The sequence below is a fragment of the Cervus elaphus genome, chromosome 9 (assembly GCF_910594005.1).
Source record: "Cervus elaphus chromosome 9, mCerEla1.1, whole genome shotgun sequence".
NCBI classification, from domain to species: domain Eukaryota; kingdom Metazoa; phylum Chordata; class Mammalia; order Artiodactyla; family Cervidae; genus Cervus; species Cervus elaphus.
Window position 1 is genome coordinate 57552413 of NC_057823.1, and position 22779 is coordinate 57575191.

A 22779-nucleotide genomic window follows, 5' to 3' on the forward strand; every position below is an offset into this window, starting at 1 on the left:
AAGGCGTATTGCAAGCTGGCCTCTAACCATTTTTTCCCCACTATTTTTAGACTTGAACACACTTCTCCTGAAATAAACCTCATCCATCTTACTTACCATGAGTTCACTAACACTTAACCCATTTATTGCCTGCCTGGGGATTGCTCCTTCATGAATTTCTCACACAAAATCCTATCTCCTCTAGAACACCTTTTTGAGAGCTTCAGTCTTCTGATTTTCTCTAACATTTTTAACAGCACCCCATATTTGACATTTATCTATGTTCAGTTGCTAGTGACTTTTGTTTGTTCAAGTATATCCCTCTTCCTTACTTTTTTTGGCACCAGGGACAAGTTTCACAGAAGACAGTTTTTTAACAGACCAGGGTTGGGGGGATGGTTTGGGGATGATTCAAGATTACATTTATTGTGTGCTTTATTTCTATTACTGTTATATCAGTTCCATGTAAGATCATCAGGCATTAGGTCCCAGAGACTGGGGACCCTGCACTGGATTTGGAATTTATGTAAATTCTTATTATTAAATAAAGTCCAATGTATTTTATTATTTTGTATATCTGACCCCTTGCTATGCTTAATTTGTTAAAGAGGAATGATACATTCCCCTATTCCCAGCATTTGCCAAAGGGCTTTGCCCAGTAGTTATAAAACAATCTCTGAAATGGCAACCCACTCCAGTATTCTTGCCTGGAAAATCCCCTGGACAGGGGAGTCTGGTAGGCTACAGTACCTGGGGTTGCAAAGAGTCGGACATGACTAAGCAACTTCACTTCTTTCTTTCTCTAGTGTGAATATTCCTTTCCATCTTATGATAGGGATATCTATCTGTGGATATATATATGGTATGAACGTTCAACTCTGTGGGTTTTTTACTACCTCTAGAACCACCATCTCCATGTCCGTGCCACATAAAATTATAAGTTCTTTAAGATCCTGAGAAAACAGAAAAAAGAATATACATGACCACAAGAATTTTAGGAACATTGTTGACATCATGGTGGCATTCAATGTCATTGTGAAAGTCAACAATTGCATATATTAATACCAGCTTTAGGGGTTAATTATTACTAAATCTTATAACCTCCAATTGTAATATTTTCACAATTCTTTCTCAGACAAGCCATTTCCTATTATAACCACATTTATCTATATTAAATAGTGAAAAGATATTATTAGGAGAAGCAAAGTGAGCAAGCCTCCCAAGAAAGGATTTTCTTCCAATTTGGAAGGTTTCCCTTTGAATTTTTATTCAGGAATCTTCTATTCTTCTGAGACTATTGGCAATTATCACACAGAACCCTTCCCTTGAACACTGAAACATTTCTAGATGGTCTCTAGCTATTCTGGCATAGTGACATCTAGACTTTTTCCTATATTGATGTCTTGGGAGAACACAAAAATCACAACTACAACTACCAATCACAATAGTAGAAAGGTGGCAGCAAGTTTCTAAGGCAAATATAGAAAGTGGATTCTCCATCTGTGACCCTGTTTAACTGAGAGGCTATTTGAGAACAAAGATGCCAACCAAGGCAGGTGTGATTTCGGACTCTTCCTTATATCCCTAGGCAACACTGTCTACTGTTACTTGCTACCATTTTGGAATGATAGAATAGCAAAAGTTTTAAAATTCAATACCACAGGTCTCTTTGGGCAACATAATAGCATATGTGTATTTTGACTGAATCATTCAACTTTTGAACTAGTTATTTTAACAAAATGAATAAGTGTCTAGAAAGTGTTGAACCTGGAGTTAAAGGAAAATAAACATGAGCTCAGGGTAACTTAGCCACACCGAATTCAGTGTCCTCATCCATCAAATGGAAATGACCATACTTATACCTCACTACTCAAGAGTTCTGGAAATCAAGTGAGGGCATGGATATGAAAGTGTTTTGGGATTTCTTCTGTACTATCCCCAAGGCCTTACAAATAGCTGTGAAAAGAAGAGAAGCAAAAAGCAAAGGAGAAAAGAAAAAATCTTCCCATTTGAATGCAGAATTCCAAAGAATAGCAAGGAGAGATAAGAAAGCCTTCCTCAGCAATCAGTGCAAAGAAATAGAGGAAAACAACAGAATTGGAAAGACTAGAGATCTCTTCAAGAAAATTAGAGATACCAAGGGAACATTTCATGCAAAGATGGACTCAATAGACAAAAATGGTATGGACCTAACAGAAGCAGAGGATATTAAGAAGAGGTAGCAAGAGTACACAGAACTGTACAAAAAAGATCTTCATGACCCAGATAATCATGATGGTGTGATCACTCACCTAGAGCCAGATATCCTAGAATGTGAAGTCAAGTGGGCCTTAGAAAGCATCACTATGAACAAAGCTAGTGGAGGTGATAGAATTCCAGTTGAGCTATTTCAAATCCTAAAAGATGATGCTGTGAAAGTGCTGCATTCAATATGCCAACAAATTTGGGAAACTCAGCAGTGGCCACAGGACTGGAAAAGGTCAGTTTTCATTCCAGTCCCAAAGAAAGGCAATCCCAAAGGATGCTCAAACTACCACACAATTGCACTCATCTCACACACTAGTAAAGTAATGCTCAAAATTCTCCAAGCCAGGCTTCAGCAATATGTGAACTGTGAACTTCCAGATGTTCAAGCTGGTGTTAGAAAAGGCAGAGGAACCAGAGATCAAATTGCCAACATCTGCTGGATCATTGAAAAAGCAAGAGAGTTCCAGAAAAACATCTATTTCTGCTTTATTGACTATGCCAAAGCCTTTGACTGTGTGGATCACAATAAACTGTGGAAAATTCTGAAAGAGATAGGAATACCAGACCACCTGACCTGCCTTTTGAGAAACCTATATGCAGGTCAGGAAGCAACAGTTAGAACTGAACATGGAACAATAGACTGGTTGCAAATAGGAAAAGGAGTATGTCAAGGCTGTATATTGTCACCCGCTTATTTAACTTATATGCAGAGTACATCATGAGAAACGCTGGGCTGGAAGAAGCACTAGCTGGAATTAAGATTGCCAAGAAAAATATCAATAACCTCAGATATGCAGATGACACCACCCTTATGGCAGAAAGTGAAGAGGAACTAAAAAGCCTCTTGATGAAAGTGAAAGAGGAGAGTGAAAAAGTTGGCTTAAAGCTCAACAATCAGAAAACTAAGATCTGGTCCCATCACTTCATGGGAAATAGATGGGGAAATAGTGGAAACAGTGTCAGACTTTATTTTTGGCGGCTCCAAAATCACTGCAGATGGTGATTGCAGCCATGAAATTAAAAGATGCTTACTCCTTGGAAGGAAAGTTATGACCAACCTAGATAGCATATTAAAAAGCAGAGACATTACTTTGCCAACAAAAGTCCATCTAGTCAAGGCTATGGTTTTTCCAGTAGTCATGTATGGATGTGAGAGTTGGACCGTGAAGAAAGCTGAGTGCCAAAAAATTGATGCTTTTGAACTGTGGTGTTGGAGAAGACTCTTGAGAGTCCCTTGGACTGCAAGGAGATCCAACCAGTCCATCCTAAAGGAGATCAGTCCTGGGTGTTCATTGGAAGGACTGATGCTGAAGCTGAAACTCCCAGTACTTTGGCCACCTCATGGGAAGGAAGAGTTGACTCATTGGAAAAGACCCTGATGCTGGGAGAGATTGGGGGCAGGAGAAGGATACGACACAAGATGAGATGGTTGGATGGCATCACCGACTCGATGGACATGAATTTGAGTAAACTCCGGGAGTTGATGATGGACAGGGAGACCTGGCATGCTGCGATTCATGGTGTTGCAAAGAGTCAGACCTGACTGAGTGACTGAACTGAACTGATCCCCATAGAAGTCCATACTGCTACATTGAAACAAATAGTAGACCCACCAGCCTCTGTTTCATCCGGCCCTCACTGTGGAATAGCCATGCACTTTGGAGATTTATCCATCTTCAGCCTCAGAGGCACACTCTAATTGAAACAAGTCAATTTATGTTTGACATTTCTATGGTCACATGGATTGATTCAAGGGTTAACATGTAATATCAATCTGCCCTGTTAGACTAAATGAAATCCTTTTGTTACGTGGTTAGAAGAACAGCACTGGCTTGATCCCTGTCTCTCTACCTCCCCCCTCATTCCTGCTTTCCCTTTTTCCCTCTCTCCTTATTCTCAAAGCACCATCTGCTACCATTTTGCTAAAGGGGAACAGTCTTAGGATGAAACTGACACCAGAGAGACAGAAAGATAAAAAGAATGGAAATTGGGCTGACCCCCTTGAGTCACTTTTCAAACGCTTTATAAAACCTCTAATATTAAGTATAAGGCGATAACATTTTTAGTCCATCACTCAAAATAAGAAATCTATCTCAATAAATAAAATGATGGATTTTATTAGAACCCTAACAAGTCTTTCATACTACAGAATATTTTCTTAAATATTTGATCTTGAAGACAAATTAGTAAGTCAATTTAGCCTACGAATCTATCAATACTATCTTGGGGTGTTCATAAAGGTTACTTGATAGAAATCTATTAAAAAATTAGCATGAATTCAATAGTTACTCTTTGGTGGTAAAATTTTATACCTGAGAGTGTGAAATGAACTTTTAAGTAAGACTTTTACATCATATTTTGAGAATCTGTATAAAAGTTACATTAATATAATGTATAAAGTTATATATATATACAGACACACATTGGGCTTCCCCAGTGGCTCAGCATATAAAGAATCCACCTGTAATGCAGGAGATGCAGTTCAATCCCTGGGTCAGAAGGTCTCCTGGAGGAGGGTCTGGCAACCCACTCCAGTATTCTTGCCTGGAGTGCCCCATGGACAGAGGATCCTGGTGGGCTACAGTCCATAGGGTTGTAAAGAGTTGGACACGCCTGAAGCGACTGAGCATACGGCATGCATATATACACATATTGTTCCTGTCATGTCGCTAACTCATGTCTGATTCTTTGTGACCATATGGACTGTAGCCCTCCAGGCTTCTTTGTCCATGGGATTTCCCAGCAGGAATGCTGGAGTGGGTTGCTATCTCCTTCTCCAAGGGATCTTCCTGAATCAGTGACTGAACCTGTGTCTCCTACATTGGCAGGTGGATTCTTTACTACTGCATCACCTGAGAAGCATATATATACAGTACATTACAACATATACATTATATACGATACTACATATAATTATTATAATATATATGCATGAATAAGCAAAACAGCCATCAAAGCTATATAATTAAGTATGGATGGTTTAGAATAACATTTCCATGATAACAGCAGACACAAATACCAAAAGTGCTATGTCATAAACATTAAACAGTCCAAACAAAAGTGAAAATAATTTTCTTTAGAAAACTCAAATTTGGTTTTAATGAAGGCAAGGAAATGCATATCCAATATTTCAATCAGATGATCCCATGAAAAATGAGTTTGGGGAAAAGCTATATTCCAAGTTAATACATCACTTTCAGAATACACTATTTAAAATACATAAGTAATTGCTTAATAAATTAAATATCAGAGGTAAACTTTTATAACTTGCACATAGGATAGTGAAAAATTGTTGCTGAGCCATGAAAGACACTGGGATTCTTAGCCTCCAGAGGAGAATTCAATTCAGGGCCAGTGACAAGGCTGGATTGCTCAGAGCTTTTGTGTAATAAAGTTTTATTAAGATGTAAAAGAGATAGAGAAAGCTTCTGACATAGACATCAGAAGGGGGGCAGAAAGAGTGCCCCCCTGTTAGTCTCTAGCAGGAAGTTATATACCTACTAGCAGGCTGCTAATTAGAGAAAGGAAATGTCTCAAAACTCAGAGAGTGGCACCAGGCCCCTCAGCCACAACATGCATTTTGAGATAACATTGGCAGAAGGTAAGTCATCCCAGGCCATAAAACAATTGACATGAATCTTGAAGAAAGGCAGGTTTCCAAGCAAATACATAGTCTCAGTAACAGCTTAAGAGGACATTTGCATGAGTAAAACATACTGGTTTGTCAAGTCAGTTCTGAGTCTTAGGCTGAACCTACTTGAAGAAAGATGGGATCTAAAGTAAATAGCAAAGATCATTAACAAAGCTTAAGAAAAACATTTCTGTAAGAAAAATGCATTGGTTAGCTCAAAGTTTGAGAAAAGTTAAGTTTAGGTGGAACCAGGTGTCGTCATGGCAACACAGAATTTTAAAATAAACCTGCTTTTAATTTTGTATAAAGAAGGGAAAAAGAATCTGACACTTGTAGTTTGTTTCCTTCTGCCACTTAAAAGAGAGATAAAAAATGTCGGACACTTGCAGCCTATTTCCTCCATTTGGGGACCCTTAGACTTCCTGCCCATCATCCCCTCAATAGTTTATGTAGTCACATTCAGACAGTCATTTTCAAAGCCCCTTTTGGCTTCCATGCATCCCCAATTCTGTGAACACCCTGTAGTAGAATGCCATGGAGTAGCATGATGATTAGAACCCAGCATCTGGAGTTAGAAACACTCAGTTCTCCAATTACTCTGTGACTCAGGTACATTTCTTTTTTTGTAATTTTTATTGGAATAGAGTTGTTTTACAATGTTATGTTAGTTTTTACTGTACAGCAAACTGAATCAACTATATATGTATACATGTATCCCCTCTTTTTTGGATTTTTTCGCATTTAAGTCACCACAGAGCATTGAGTAGATACAATGCTATACAGTAGTGTTAGGTAGTTAGAATAGGAAAAAGGAGTCCAAAATAATGGTGGCTAAAAGACAAAGAAAGGAAAAAGCCCATGAAAATTGAAGAAAGCAAGGTCCGAGGACCAGAGTAAGAACCTCAGGTGAAGCAAACAGCCCTCCTGACTAGCCCAATTTACACAAGGCAGGCTAAGGGGGAGGAAAAAAACATATAAAAGGGGAGCCAAAATTGAGCTGCTCAGCTCTTCTCTAGGCCTCTTTTGGGTCGGCCTGCCCTCATGCCTTGAGGATGTATTTTCCTTTGCTTACCAAATAAAACTGAACTGTAACTGAGCTGTAACACTGGTTCATGCGTCGCTTCAAAATTTGCTGTGGCAAGACAGAACCGAGGAAATTACAAACTCCCCTGACACTTCCATACTGGTCTCCATAGTGGCTGTATCAATATACATTCCCACCAACAGTGCAAGAGGGTTCTCTTTTCTCCACACCCTCTCCAGCATTTATTGTTTGTTATTGATAATAGATGTTGTGATGATAGCCTCTCTGACAGATGTGAGGTGATAGCTCATTGTAGTTTTGATTTGTATTTCTCTAATAATTAGTGGTGCTCAGCTTCTTTTTCATCTGTTTGTCAGTCATCTGTATATCTTCTCTGGAGAAATATCAATTTAGGTCTTCCACCAATTTTTTGATTGGGTTGTTTGTTTTTTGATATTGAGCTGCATGAGCTGTTCTTATATTTTGGAGATTAATCCTTTTTCAATTGCTTCATTTGCAAATATTTTCTCCCATTCTGAGGGTTGTCTTTTCATCTTGTTTATGATTTCCTTTGCTATGCAAAACCTTTAAAGCTTAATCAGGTCCCATTAGTTTATTTTTATTTTCATTACTATAGGAGATGGGTCAAAAGGATTTTGCTGTGATTTATGTCAGAGTGTTCTGCCTATGTCTTCCTCTAAGAGTTTTATTATGTCTGGCCTTACATTTAGGTCTTTAATTCATTTTTAGTTTATTTTTGTGTATGGTATTAGGGAGTGTTCTGATTTCATTCTTTACATGTAGATGTCCAGTTTACCCAGCACCACTTATTGAAGAAGCTGCCTTCTTCATTGTATATCCCGGCCTCCTTTATCATAGATTAGGAAACCATAGGTATGTAGGTTTATCTCTGAGCTTTCCTATTCCATGGATCTATATTTCTGTTTTTATGCCACTACCATACTGTCTTGGTTACTGTAGCCCTGTAGTAAAACAGAGCTGGAGGAATCAGGTACATTTCCTCACCCCTATAAGCTTCTGTTCTGTAAGTAGAATTAATCACAATATCTACTTTGTAAATGTGTATATAAATCAAATGATGTAGTACAAGATAAATGCTTAGCATAGCCTGGTACACCTTAGATTCTGTTTGTTGAACAATTGAATGAGTGAACAGAAAGAGGAGGAGGGACACTATTCAAGTGATTACAAATTATTCCCCTTCCACTTGTAGCCTTTGAGAGAAAGATCATCTTTGTGTAAGGTCTATAGACTCCTCCTCAATACAGTTGTCTAAAATTCTTTCCTGTCAGTTTCATCTTTTTATTGTAATGTTTTACCTTCTGGCTTAGCTTACTGATCTAAGCACTAGAATTCTGCTTCTGAACATATTCACTTGACAGGCATTTTCTCCCCAGAACATTGGCATGGCATATGTTAATAATATTTCAGAGGGATATTTAGATAATGACTATAAAGCCTCTTGAGATATTTGGATAAAACTGTCTTTTTAACCATAAGTTATTTTAATGGAAATATTCTTTTAGCAGATGTATCCGAAATATTCTTTCAGCAGATGTATCCTTTTGAAGACTTTTTCCCCTTTAAAATATGAATATTTAAAAAATAAATTTCAAGTAGCAAATGTACAACTTATTTTATAAAACTGAAGTTAGTTTCTTCCCAAGTCCATTGTTCCACCTTGATAACAATCATCTGAATTTAAAAATAAATGTGGAATCTTAAATAAACCCAATGCTTCAACACACAAAAATTCCTAAGAAATAAGCAACCTAACTTATATTTCGTTGTTGGTGCTCATGTCTATTCAGTCACTAAAATTACATCATTTTGTAACTAAGCTATATAAAGGAACAGATAATAAAATGGTAGTTAACATTTATTGGGTGCTAATGATATGCTAAGAACTATTAAAAACCACTGAGTATTACCTCAGCTAAATATTAAAACAATCCCATTAGGTAGAATTTTTATTATTCTCATTTTATGAGTGTAAAAACTAAATTTTAAAGAGGGATTAAGTAACAGGTCTAACATCATATGGTGAAACTAGGAGTTAATATTAGGCTGTATGATATCAGAGTCCACACTTATAGCCACTACACTGCACTGGTTCTACTCTGTTTAGTAGAATATACTATCTTTGTAGTATAATAGTATTCTGTGCCAAAAATAAAAAGTATTGATCTGGGGACATGCTTTGAAGACCTTTGTATCTAATTCTGTCTTCCAGTCTTTTTTCAAAGTGTCTCTCTTCCTATTCCCCCCTTTTCCTTCTGTTAATATAGCATCTATGTGCCAGGCTCAGTACCAAGTGCTGGTTTATAGACATTGATAACACCTTGCCTCTTCCCTCTGATGAGTACATGCTGATTGGGGAAAGACACCAGTAAACAAAACTACTATATAAGCTGTGTAAAATCTTATGTAAAGGAAAAGTACAGGTGTTTCTCCAGAGCTGTAGTTCTAAGTGTGGTCCTGAACTAGCAACAACAGCATCATCTGGGAACATGTTAAAACTGCACATTCTTAAGCCCCACCCCAGACCTACTATTGAATCAGAAGCTCTGGGGAGTGGGACCCAACCATCTCTGTTTCTACAAGGCTTCCAGGTGATTCTGATGCACTGCTGTTTGAGAATCATTGGTCTAGAGGAAAGGAATCAGCATAGGGTTTCTAGAGGGTCTAATGCCTGAGCTGAGTTTTGAAGGATAGAAAGAAACTCGCTGGAGAAAGACCAGCATTCCAAGGAAAGGAAGCAACATTTCCAGCTCCAGAGATGTGAGGGAGCATAACCACACAGGGGATTTCAAGCCATTCTGTATGACCAAAGTTTAGAAATTCTGATGTGCAGGGGAAGGGTTATGGCATCAGATGCAGCTGGTTAAATACAATGTATGAAATCATGAAAATTCTTATAAGTCATGTTGATGAGATTCAGTTTTTTCCTGACAAGGATGGAGCATCATTGAAGGATTAGGATCAGAACAATGATCACAGCAGGCAAGACTGGATACAGGAAGGTTAAGTAAGAGATGATGGCATAAACATAAGTGAGAAACAGAGAGATTCTAAAATTTAAAAAAAAAAAACCTGCAGAGGAGGAACAGATATTAATAACAGGGTATATTTTAAAGGTATTTTGGTAAAGTTATGTTAGCTCATTGGAGGTGGGAGTTACCCAAAAGAGATGGAGGAAACCTGGGTCCTAATTTGTCCATCAATTCATGTATGATTCTTGCACATCTCCTGCATTGTCTCCCAGGACTTTGTTGTTGACTCTGAGGTGTGAGAAGTCATGGAACCACTTGATACCCACCCATGCTTATTATAGAAGTAAAGAGGTGTTAGTGCTCCGTGGGGGAAGAAAGTCCGTGGAGAAAGCATTCCCACTTTCTTTCTGAGAGTAGTTTAAAAAACTTCTGGGTGACCAGCTTGATAACACCTCTTGATAACAGCTTGATAACACATCTTTGTACTGCCTCTTTCTCCTTCTCTGCTTCATTACTGAACCTTATTCCTGTACCATGGCCTGCACTCCCAACAAAAGAAGTAGCAATATTTCTTTGCCTCAGTCTTTACCTCCTGGGGAATCCTGGATAAATTGCCATTGTTATACTGAGTACTTTGTGATCATTCTACTATATGCAAAGTATTGTGCTAGATGCTAGGGATCAAGCAATGAATCAAACATAGCCACTGCTGTCACAGGCTGAGAGTCTATGTCATATAGAGATAAGCAAATTGACAATTAAATAGTTTTATAAACACTCTGATGGGGATATGTGGTTCTATGGAAGCACAAGAGGAGCTGTCTTAAGAAAAAAACTGGAAAGACAAGTTGAGTTGGAGGCATCAGAGAAGCATTCAAGTAAGGACATCTAATAGGCTAATAAGATTGGGACTAGAGAATTGATTTGGGATTCATTAGTTTATAGTCAGTCTTTGAATTTGTCAGATGGATGAGAGGGGAAGAAATTATACAAGATAGTCATGTTTGGGGAAGAGGAACATCAAGGATTTTCTATCCTTGAACATCAAGTATACAAAATCAATACACAGAAATTACCTGCATTTCTATATTCTAAAAATGAAAAATCAGAGAAATTAAGGGATCAGTCCCATTCATCATTGCAACAAAAAGAATTAAAGATCTAGAAATAAACTTACCTAAAGAGACAAAAATGTACACAGAAAATTATAATGAAAGAAATCAAAGATGACATAAATAGATGTAGAAATATTCCATGATCCTGGGTAAGAAGAATCAATATTGTGAAAATGACTATACTACCAAATGCAATCTACAGATTCAATATCATCCCTATCAAATTACCAGTGACATTTTTCACAGAACTAAAACAAAAAATTTCACAATTCATATGGAAATGCAAAAGACCCTGAATAGCCAAAGCAGTCTTGAGAAAGAAGAATGGAGCTGGAGGAATCAACCTTCCTGACTTCAGATTATACTACAAAGTTACAGTCATCAAGACAGTATGGTACTGCCACAAAAACAGAAATATGGACCAATATAGCGAAGAAGAACTAAAGAGCCTCTTGATGAAAGTGAAAGAGGAGAGTGAAAAAGTTGGCTTAAAGCTCAACATTCAGAAAACTAAGATCATGGCATCCAGTCCCATCACTTCATGGCAAATAGATGGGGAAACAGCGGAAACAGTGGCTGACTTTATTTTTCTGGGCTCCAAAATCACTGCAGATGGTGATTGCAGCCATGAAATTAAAAGACGCTTACTCCTTGGAAGGAAAGTTATGACCAACTTAGCAGCATATTAAAAAGCAGAGACATTACTTTGTTAACAACGGTCTGTCTAGTCAAGGCTATGGTTTTTCCAGCAGTCATGTATGGATATAAGAGTTGGACTATAAAGAAAGCTGAGTGCCAAAGAATTAATGCTTTTGAACTGTGGGTGTTGGAGAAGACTCTTGAGAGTCCCTTGGATGGCAAGGAGATTCAACCAGTCCATTCTAAAGGAGATCAGTCCTGGGTGTTCATTGGAAGGACTAATATTGAGGCTGAAACTCTAATACTTTGGCCACCTGATGCAAAGAGCTGACTCATTTGAAAAGACCCTGATTCTGGGAGGGATTGGGGGCAGGAGGAGAAGGGGATGACAGAGGATGAGATGGTTGGATGGCATCAGTGACTCAACGGACATGGGTTTGCATGGACTCCAGGAGTTGGTGATGGACAGGGAGGCCTGGCGTGCTGTGGTTCATGAGGTTGCAGAGTCGGACATGAATGAGCGACTGAACTGAACTGAAACAGGATAGAAAGCCAAGAAATAAACCCGTGCACTTATGGGTACCTCATTTTTGACAAAGGAGGCAAGAATATACAATGGGGCACAGACAGCCTCTTCAGTAAATGGTGCTGGAAAACTGGACAGCTACATGTAAAAGAATGAAATTGGAACACTTCCTAACATTGTGCTGCTGCTGCTGCTAAGTCGCTTCAGTCGTGTCCAACTCTTTGCGACCCCATAGACAGCAGCCCACCAGGCTCCTCCGTCCCTGGGATTCTCCAGGCAAGAATACTGGAGTGGGTTGCCCTTTCCTTCTCCAATGCATGTATGCATGCTAAGTCGCTTCAGACATGTCTGACTCTGTGTGACCCTATGGCAGCAGCCCACCAGGCTCCTCCATCCACAGGAATCTCTAAGCAAGAATACTGGAGTGGCTTGCCATTTCCTTCTCCTCCCAATACCGTACACAGAGATAAACTCAAAATGGATTAAAGACCTAAATGTAAGACCAGAAACTATAAAATTCTTAGAGGAAAACAGGCAGAACACTCAATGACATAAATCAAAGCAAGATCCTCTATGCCCACCTCCTAGTGTAATAGAAATTAAAAAAAAGTAAACAAGTGGGACCTGATTAAACATAAAAGCTTTTGCACAGCAAAGGAAACTATAAGCAAGGTGGAAGGACAACCCTCAGAATGGGAGAAAATAATAGGAAATGAAACAACTGACAAATGATTAATTTCCAAACTACACAACCAGCTCATAGAACTCAATGCCAGAAAAACAACAAGCCAATCAAAAACTGGGAAAAAGACCTAAACAGACATTTCTCCAAAGAAGACATACAGATGGCTAAGAAACACATGAAAAGATCCTCAACATCACATCAATTCACATTAGAGAAATGCAAATCAAAACTACAATGACATACCACCTCACACCAGTCAGAATGGCCATGATCAAAAAGTCAGCAAACAATAAATGCTGGAGAGGGTGTGGAAAAAAGAGAATTCTCTTGCACTGTTGGTGGGAATGTACACTGATACAGCCACTGTGGAATACAGTATGGAGATTCTTTAAAAACTAGGAATAAAACTACCATATGACCCAGCAATCCCACTCCTCGACATGTACCCTGAGGAAACCAAAATTGAAAAAGACACATGTATTCCATGTTCATAGCAGCACTATTTACAATAGCTAGAACATGGAAGCAACCTAGATGTCCCACAACAGATGAATGGATAAAGGGTGGTACATATACACAATGGAATATTACTCAGCAATAAAAAGGAATGTATCTGAGTCACTTCTAATAACATGGATAAACCTAGAGCCTATTATACAAAGTGAAATAAGTCAGAAAGAGAAAGATGAATATCACATTCTAACGCTCATATACAGAATCTAGAAAAATGGTACTGAAGAATTTATTTACAGGGCAGCAATGGAGAAACAGGCATAGAGATTAGACTTATAGACATGGGGAGAGGGGAGGAGAGGGTGAGAGTATGGAACAAGTAACATAGAAACTTATATTACCATATGTAAAATAGATAGACAATGGGAATTTGCTGTATGGCTCAGAAAATGAACAGGGGCTCTGTAGCAACCTAGAGGGGTGGGATGGGGAGGGAGTTGGGAGGGATGCTCAAAAGGGAGGGAATATATGTATACCTACGGCTGATGAATGTTGAGGTTTGACAGAAAACAACAAAATTCTGTAAAAACAATTTTCAGAATTGTTCAGTAAGCCACCATGGAGCCTAAAATGTAGCAGCTAAAGTAGTTATGGGCTCCATCACTAACCAGCTCCAGGACAGTATGACAGATAGCTCATTTCTCTAACCCACCAGGCCTTAGCTTCCCCATTTGTCATAAAAGAGTTTTTATTTAGGTAATTTTCAAATTCCCTCTCCTCCAATGGTGTTTTCTTCATCCATTAGCTATTATACTGAGTCCATAGGTAGATGGGATATAGAAGATTAGACAAAAATAATAATTTTTATTTTTAATTCACATCCTATGAAATACTTCCTTAAGTATATCTGTTTTCTACATGCAAAACAAGAAAAACTGTACTTGCTTTCAGTTTGAGTTCCAGATAAAAGGCATAATAATTCTACAGACTATAAGCCTATTACAATATTTTCTATTCATTGTATATATGGGATAAATGCACTCAGGCATGACCAAATGGCTTATGCAATAGTAGAGGAAAGGAAAAGTTCCTAACTTTATGAACCCCAATGTTTGGCAGTACACATGCTCTTGTCTGTCAGGAAAAGTCTTGCATGATGGTGCTGGTTTTTTAGCTCTCCTGAGCCTCCCTCAGAGTACCTGGCTAAATATCTACTGATTCACAACAGACCATTTCCCTGAACACTACTTTCTTTACACTGAGCCCCAGTCAGGAGTACCTGAGATTAGAAGGCAGACTGCATCTGTGCTCCATCCCAAGAAAGCCAAACAGAGTCCTATCCTGGAAATTTCAGCATGGTGGAAGGTAAAGGGACAGCAGAACACCGAACTAGGGCCAAACACCTCATTGGAATGCACAAAACAAGGCAATACAAAGCCTCGGACCAGTGGCTTGGACCAATGCTTCCCAAACATATAGACTGCAACTTGCTGAATTGAAGATTCTAATTCAGGAGCTATGAAATGAAGAGAACTGACAAGCAAAGGAGAAAGGGAAAGATATTCCCATTTGAATGCAGAGTTCCAAAGAATAGCAAGGAGAGATAAGAAAGCCTTCCTCAGCGATCAATGCAAAGAAATAGAGGAAAACAACAGAATGGGAAAGACTAGAGATCTCTTCAAGAAAATTAGAGACACCAACGGAACATTTCATGCAAAGACAGGTTCGATAAAGGATAGATGGTGCGGACCTAATAGAAGCAGAAGATATTAAGAAGAGGTAGCAAGAATACTCAGAAGAACTGTACAAAAAAGATCTTCACAACCCAGATAATCACAATGGTGTAATCACTCACCTAGAGCCAGATATCCTGCATGTGAAGTCAAGTGGGCCTTAGAAAGCATCACTACAAACAAAGCTAGTGGAGGTGATGGAATTCCAGTTGAGCTATTTCAAATCCTAAAAGATGATGCTGTGAAAGTGCTGCATTCAAAGTGCCAGCAAATTTGGAAAACTCAGCAGTGGCCACAGGACTGGAAAAGGTCAGTTTTCATTCCAATCCCAAAGAATGCACAAACTACTGCACAACTGCACTCATCTCACATGCTAGTAAAGTAATGTTCAACATTCTCCAAGCCAGGCTTCAGCAATACATGAACCATGAATTTTCAGATGTTCAAGCTGGTTTTAGAAAAGGCAGAGGAACCAGAGATCAAATTGTCAACATCCGCTAGATCATGGAAAAAGCAAGAGAGTTCCAGAAACATCTATTTCTGCTTTATTGACTATGCCAAAGCCTTTGACCATGTGGATCACAATAAACTGTGGAAAATTCTGAAAGAGATGGGAATACCAGACCACCCAACCTGCCTTTTGAGAAACCTGTATGCAGGTCAGGAAGCAACAGTTAGAACCGGACATGAAACAACAGATTGGTTCCAAATAGGAAAAGGAGTACGCCAAGGCTGTATATTGTCACCCTTCTTATCTAACTTATAGGCAGAGTACATTGTGAGAAATGCTGGGCTGGAAGAAGCACAAGCTGGAATCAAGATTGCCAGGAGAAATATCAATAACCTCAGACATGCAGATGACACCACCCTTATGGCAGGAAGTGAAGAGGAACTAAAAAGCCTCTTGATGAAAGTGAAAGAGGAGAGTGAAAGTTGGCTTAAACCTCAACATTCAGAAAACTAAGATCATGGCATCTGGTCCCATCACTTCATGGCAAATAGATGGGAAAACAGTGGAAACAGTGGCAGACTTTATTTTGGGGGGCTCCAAAATCACTGTAGATGGTGATTGCAGCCATGAAATTAAAAGATGCTTACTCCTTGGAAGGAAAGTTATGACCAACCTAGATAGCATATTAAAAAGGAGAGACATTACTTTGCCAACAAAGGTCTGTCTAGTCAAGGCTATGTTTTTTCTGGTGGTCATGTATGGATGTGAGAGTTGGACTGTGAAGAAAGCTAAGCACCGAAAAATTGATGCTTTTGAACTGTGGTGTTGGGGAAGACTCTTGAGAGTCCCTTGGACTGCAAGGAGATCCAACCAGTTCATCCTAAAGGAAATCAGTCCTGGGTGTTCATTGGAAGGACTGATGCTGAAGCTGAAAGTCCAATACTTTGGCCATCTGATGCGAAGAGCTGACTCATTGGAAAAGACCCTGATTCTGGGAGGGATTGGGGGCAGGAGGAGAAGGGGACAACAGAGGATGAGATGGATGGATGCCATCACCAACTCGACAGACATGAGTTTGAGTAAACTCCGGGAGTTGGTGATGGACAGGGAGGCCTGGTGTGCTGCGATTCATGGGGTTGCAAAGAGTCGTACACAACTGAGTGACTGAACTGAACTGAACTGATGAGGTGAGTGGTATGGGGAACTGGCTTCAACCTCCTTGCAAGAGCCAACCATTCACCTCTCTTCCTGACCCTGTAGTCAGTGACTTCATATACGGAGTTTGTAATATGCCATGGCAGGATTCTTTATACTATGTTGTTGTTTAGCCACTAAGCCCTGTCTGACTCTTTGAAACCCAATGAACTGAGCATGCCAAGCTTCCCTGTCCTTCACTATTTCCCAGAGTTTGCTCAAACTCATGTCCATTGAGTCAGTGATGCCATCCAAACATCTCATCTTCTGTAGATCCTTTCTCCTCCTGCCCTTCATCTTTCTCAGCATCAAGGTCTTTTCCAATGAGTTGGCTCTTCACATCAGGTGGCCAAAGTACTGGAGCTTCAGTTTCAGCATCAGACCTTTCAATGAATATTCAGGGTTGATTACCTTTAGGATTGGCTGGTTTGATCTCCTTGCAGTCCAAGGGACTCTCAAGAGACTTCTCCAGCACCATGTTTCAAAAGCATCAGCTCTTCGGTACTCAGCCAAAGAACCCCTCCACACAAACTCCCCCAAAAAGCTGATTGTAAAACATTTACCAGTGCACCACAAGGGATGAAGTATGAGAACATGCATTTCTAACAAGTTCCCTGGTGGTGTGAATGCTGCTGGTTCCTAAGCCACCTTTGAGTAGGAAGTATTTATAGCACAGGCTCTGGAGTCACCAGGTCTAGGAATAAATTCTAATTCTATCTCTTAAATAAGTGTAACTATAAGCTATCTTAAGGCATTATATCTTTCTGTATTTGGTTGCCTAAATTGGAGTTTCTTCATCTGTTAAATGGACAATGGAGATAACTCCTACTTTTTAGTATTGTAATTTTTAATAGAAGTAGCACTAATTTACAATATTTCATTAGTTTAACATATAGAACAGTGTGATTCAAAATTTTTATAGATGTGGAGTTTTCCCTTTCAACACTTTAAATGTATCATGCCTCTCCCTTCTATAGAATTTCTATTGTAAATTCAGCTGATAACTTTATAGAGTTCCCTTGGATATATAAGTTATTACCTTTCCCTTGTTGTTTTTTAATATTCTCCCTTTATCTTTAATTTTTGCCATTTTAATTACAATGTGTCTTGGTGTGATCCTTTTTGGGTTTATCCTATTTAGGACTCTGTGCTATCTGGATTTAGATGCCTATTTCCTTTCCCAGGTTGGCAAGTTTTCAGCTATCATGTCTTTTAAAAGATTCTCTGCCTCTTTCTCTATTCCTTCTCCTTTTGGGACCCCTTTAATGAAAACATTGGTGTACTTGATGTTGTCCCAGAAGTCTCCTAAACCATAAGCGTTTCTTTTTATTCTTTTTGCTCTTTATTGTTCAGCTTCAGTGATGTCCACCATTCTGTCTTCCACCTTATTGATCAATTCCTCTATATCATTTAATCTACAGTTGATTCCTTCTAGTGTACTTTTCATTTCAGTCATTGTATCCTCCCTGTCAGTTTGGTTGTTCTTTATATTTTCTAATTCTTTTTAAAAAGTCTAACTTCTCATTCTGCTCAGCCATTCTTCTCCCAAGTTCTTTGATCATCTTATGATCATCATCTTGAATTCTTTCTCAGGTAGATTGCCTATCTCCTCTTCACTCAGTTCTTCTGTTGGGGTTATATCCTGTTATATCTATGTTTGGAACATGTTCCTCTGTCATCACATGTTGCCTAACTTGCTGTGTTTATTTCTGTGTATCTGGTAGGTTAGTTGTGTTCCCTAACATTGGAAAAGTGGCCTTTTATAGGAGATGCCCTGTGTTTCCAAGCACCAAACACCCCTTTGGTTGCCAGAGCTGTATGATATAGTGGCGCCTGTAGTATGGGCTGCGTGGGACCTGCTGTTGACAGGGATGAGCTATGAGGCAGCTCGTTGTGACATCCAGGGACCCCTGGGGCTTGTGCTGGCTCACTGGTTGGGGGGGGAGTGGAGACCTAGGATTTCTCAGTGCTGGTGCCTGCCTACTGGCTGTCAGGTCCTGGGGTCTAGCTACAGGGCTCAGGGATACCAGAGCTTGTGTCAGACCACCAGTAGAAGCTGTGATTTGAAGGGAGCCTAGGGAAGACCTACCTGATGATCTTGAGTTTCTGAAAAAGGCATGAGGCAACTGCAGCTCACCAGTCGGACATAGAAACTGCCAGCAGTCATTCTGGGGAGCTTGTTCTACCACATGGCCACTGGGGCTGGCAAGTAAAATTTTGGATTCCTCCCTTTAGCTTATTAGCCTCAGGACCCAGCCTGAGGCACCACTATGGGACCAGGGACTAGTCCTGGTCCCATGCTAGACCAGGGTCCAGTCCATCCCAGAGCTGGTACTGGCCTGCTGATGGGTGGACAGGACCTATAGTATCCTATAGACTGTAGGGTTGTGGTTACCCTGGAGTTGAGATTCACCCAGTGGTGGATACAGGTAGTCTCAAGCCTACAGCAGGCTTGTAGTGGGTGAGACCAGGGATCCCAGGGTTGGTGCCTGCCCACTGTGGGTGTATCATGGCCCCAGGATTTCTGGTTGCAAGGCCTCAGATCTAGAGTCTGTGTACAGGTGTGTGGGGGCTGCTCCTGGGCCCTCTGGAGGACAAGGCCATGTATAGGGGTGGCTGTGAGCTCAGAGTTTCTTAGGACAGCCTCTGCCAGTCAGTGGGATTGTGTCCCACACAGTTAGTTACTTGGCTTGAGCCGTACTAGTACTAGTACCTACCAGCTGTTGGGTGTGGGTAGGGCTGGGTCCCGAGCCTAGTAAACTAGAGAGAGGATTTCAGAATTGCACTTGCCAACACAGATGACCACATGATAGAACAAGCTCCCTGGAATGGTTGCTGCCAGTGTCTGTGTCCCACTGGTAAGCTCTATTTGCCTCCTGCCTTTCCCAGAAACTCTTCAAGACCAACAGGTAGGTCTTCCCTAGACTCTTTTCAAATTACTGCTTCTTCCCTGTGTCATAGAGCATGTGGGCTTTTGTTTGTGCCGTTTAAGACTGGAGTCTCTGTTTCCCACCCACTGGCTTTCAAAGTCAAACATTCTAGGGATTTTGTCTCCTAGTGCAGAACCTCTAGGCTGGGTAGCCTGATGTATGGCTCAGACCTCTTGCTCCTTGGGAACCTCTGCATTTATACCAGCCTCCTGTGTGGATCACTCAAGCCAGGGCTATGGGTCTCGACTATATCATAACTCTATCCCTCCTACCTGTCTCACTATGGTTCCTTCTTTATATCTTTAGTTGTAAAAGATATTTTCTGGCAGCTTCCAGCCTTTTCATTGGAAAAGGAGTTCTATAAATAGTTGTAATAATGATGTGCCTGTGACAGGAGGTGTGCTCTGGGTGCTTCTATTCCAACATCTTGGCTAATCTCTGCAAGCAGTAAATTAAATAATGTGCTTTGAGCGCAGTGCCTGACATAGAAGAAGCACTAATAAACATCAGTGCTTATTATATTTACTTACTAGAATATAATTTTATAAAATCATGATGCTAGTGACAGAGAAAACCAAATAATATGATAAGCAAACACTTTGTTAGAATGAGTAAATAAACATCATGAAATATATATATATACATTTTAAATATCTTTGTTTCTCATTTAATTCTTTTTTTTAATTTAACTCTACAATATAGGCGTCTAAGATATTTGGGAGTGAGGCTGGGGGAGGAAAAAGGAAGAAAACTCATTTTGTACCATATGTATCATGGAAAATACAAACTTTTTTTTCTTTTTTTGGAAAAAGCATTTTCTTTCTGTTCTGTCTTTCATGAAGATAAAAGTGTTTCCTTGACATGGAGAAAACATTAGGCATTTTATATTTCTGAAGCCCATCACATGTCTTTCATCCCCAAGTTCATGAATAACTTATCTTCAGGGTGGGGAAAGTTTCTCTTAACTTCCTGTGGAGTAAAGTCTATACTCACACAGCCACCTTTCCCAGAAATCACATGTATCTCTCCTTCAGAAGATAACTGATGAATACCCCCTTCAGAAGATAACTGAGTGTTTGTATTACCTGCTTATTCTCAGTTACCATAAAAAGCCCTCCCCCCAAAGACACCATGACAACTGAGCTAGAGAACGTGAATCATGACCTATGGGAAAGGAAACTCCTTTTAATTTTTCACACAAAATGTGACAACAAATAAATTTCATGATGTTTTAAGTAAGAAAGATAAAAGATGATAGCTGTAGAAATTTCAAGAATAAAGACTATTGTATAAAGTCTATTTTTACCTAACTCTTTTGAGGTAGGTGATAACCAAAAAATTACATTCATATGTGATGTTCAAGTAAATTATGCTAAAAGATGATTTTGAATTAACCAGATATTTTAGTGCCATTTTAATGACAGTAATTTTCAATATTTTTTTCATCACCAACACACTAAAAAAATGAATCATACTGTCATCAGTAACAAAGGATCTCACAACATTAATTCCCAGAGATATTTGGGGTGCATACATCAGAGGTGCAACAGGGAGGCTGATCACAGCTTCTGTCATTTCCTCTCCATTCTGGTTCTGATCTGGGAATTAATTTTGTTAGAAAAGAAGCACATATATTCTAAAATATCAAAGCGTATATTCTTCTATACTTTAAGTCCTATTATTTTTAGTAAGAAAAATAGATGCAAAATTAAGGGCTTCCTATCCATGGAGGCTATAATACACAAAGATGTTGGGCCATATGCATTTTTCTGTGCTCAAGATTCAAAACTTTCATAAGGTTCTCACAAAGTCTGACTACCAAGAAAACTGTTTTAGTGGTAAGAACGTGTAGTTCAGAGACATAACGACTCTATCCAAATTCAGGTCTGCAAGTTACCACAGCAGCAAACTTTCATCTATTAATTATTCTCTCTGAGATTCCCTTTTTTCATCTCTGAAATTGGAATAATATCAAACTTGCAAAATTGTTGTAAAAGTGGAAAAACCCTGTAGAAAATGTCTAGCACAGTTCCTGGATTTATAAGAGTTGGGGTGTATGTGAGCTTCCTGAGAGAAGAAGCTCAAATATTTCACTTAAAAGACAGAAGTGGTATGGTAGTGTACCCTCATCAAGACAACTAAATATGCAATATTTGGAAATTGTTTTCTTATTGCTGGTCTCCACAGGTTGCCCAGTCTCTGCCATGGTTCTCTCATTTTGATTACCTCAGAAATCCTGTCATTATCTATCTGCCTTCTCATTTGACATGTTCTCTGTGTAACACTCTTATGATCCCCAAATTCAGAATCCAGATGAAAATGGCCTGAATGCTTAGTCATTAAAATCATTCTGGTGAGTTGAAGTCCCTCTGGCTTCATTTCTTTTGGAGCAGTATTTTTTCCAAACTGTTACACACACACATTCTACTCCCCGTGGAACAGCAACGGGATTTGTGTCAAACTCAGTTAATTTTGGATTTGTTTACACAAACCGGAAATTAGGAAATTGAGGAGGACATTGGGAAGTGCAAGGACTTAGGGGAGGCATCAAGCCAGAAAGCTGAGGGTTGAAGTTGCCTTAAACCACAGCTAGCCAGTGGCCATGTAAATTATGTCTGCCAACACACTGAGCAAATTGAAAATCTCAAACAGATCAAGCAGGAATGTGAAATGTGGCCAGAAAGAACTACAGCCACAGTACAAACAGGAGTGCTGCTTAAGAATTGTTCATGGTACAGTGAGGCTAATTTCAGAAGAGCATTACAATTAAGTTGGCAGGCTAAATGATAGCCACATTCAGATGAGTATAGCTACCAGACCTAGGAGAGAAAGACAACGTCCAAAGAGACTGGCTGCTAAATGGAGTATTTCTGAACCATGCAGACAGGGAAACAGTCTAAAATTTTAGAGGCCAATTGTCCAGGTATAGCTTCTTAGATCTACCATCCCCTTAGGGATTTTATTCACTGTCAGGAATCTCTTAACTAGAAGACATTTCTGAGTCCCTCTCTAGAGAGAAACATAAGGTGCTTACGATTTTCACCATCTTTTACCCACTAGTTAGTTCTCTTTAGTATATATTTAGGCAGCTTATGGTGTGATTTTGCCCTTGTCCCTTGCTATATTTTATTTAGAATAAATATTTTAAAAACTATATC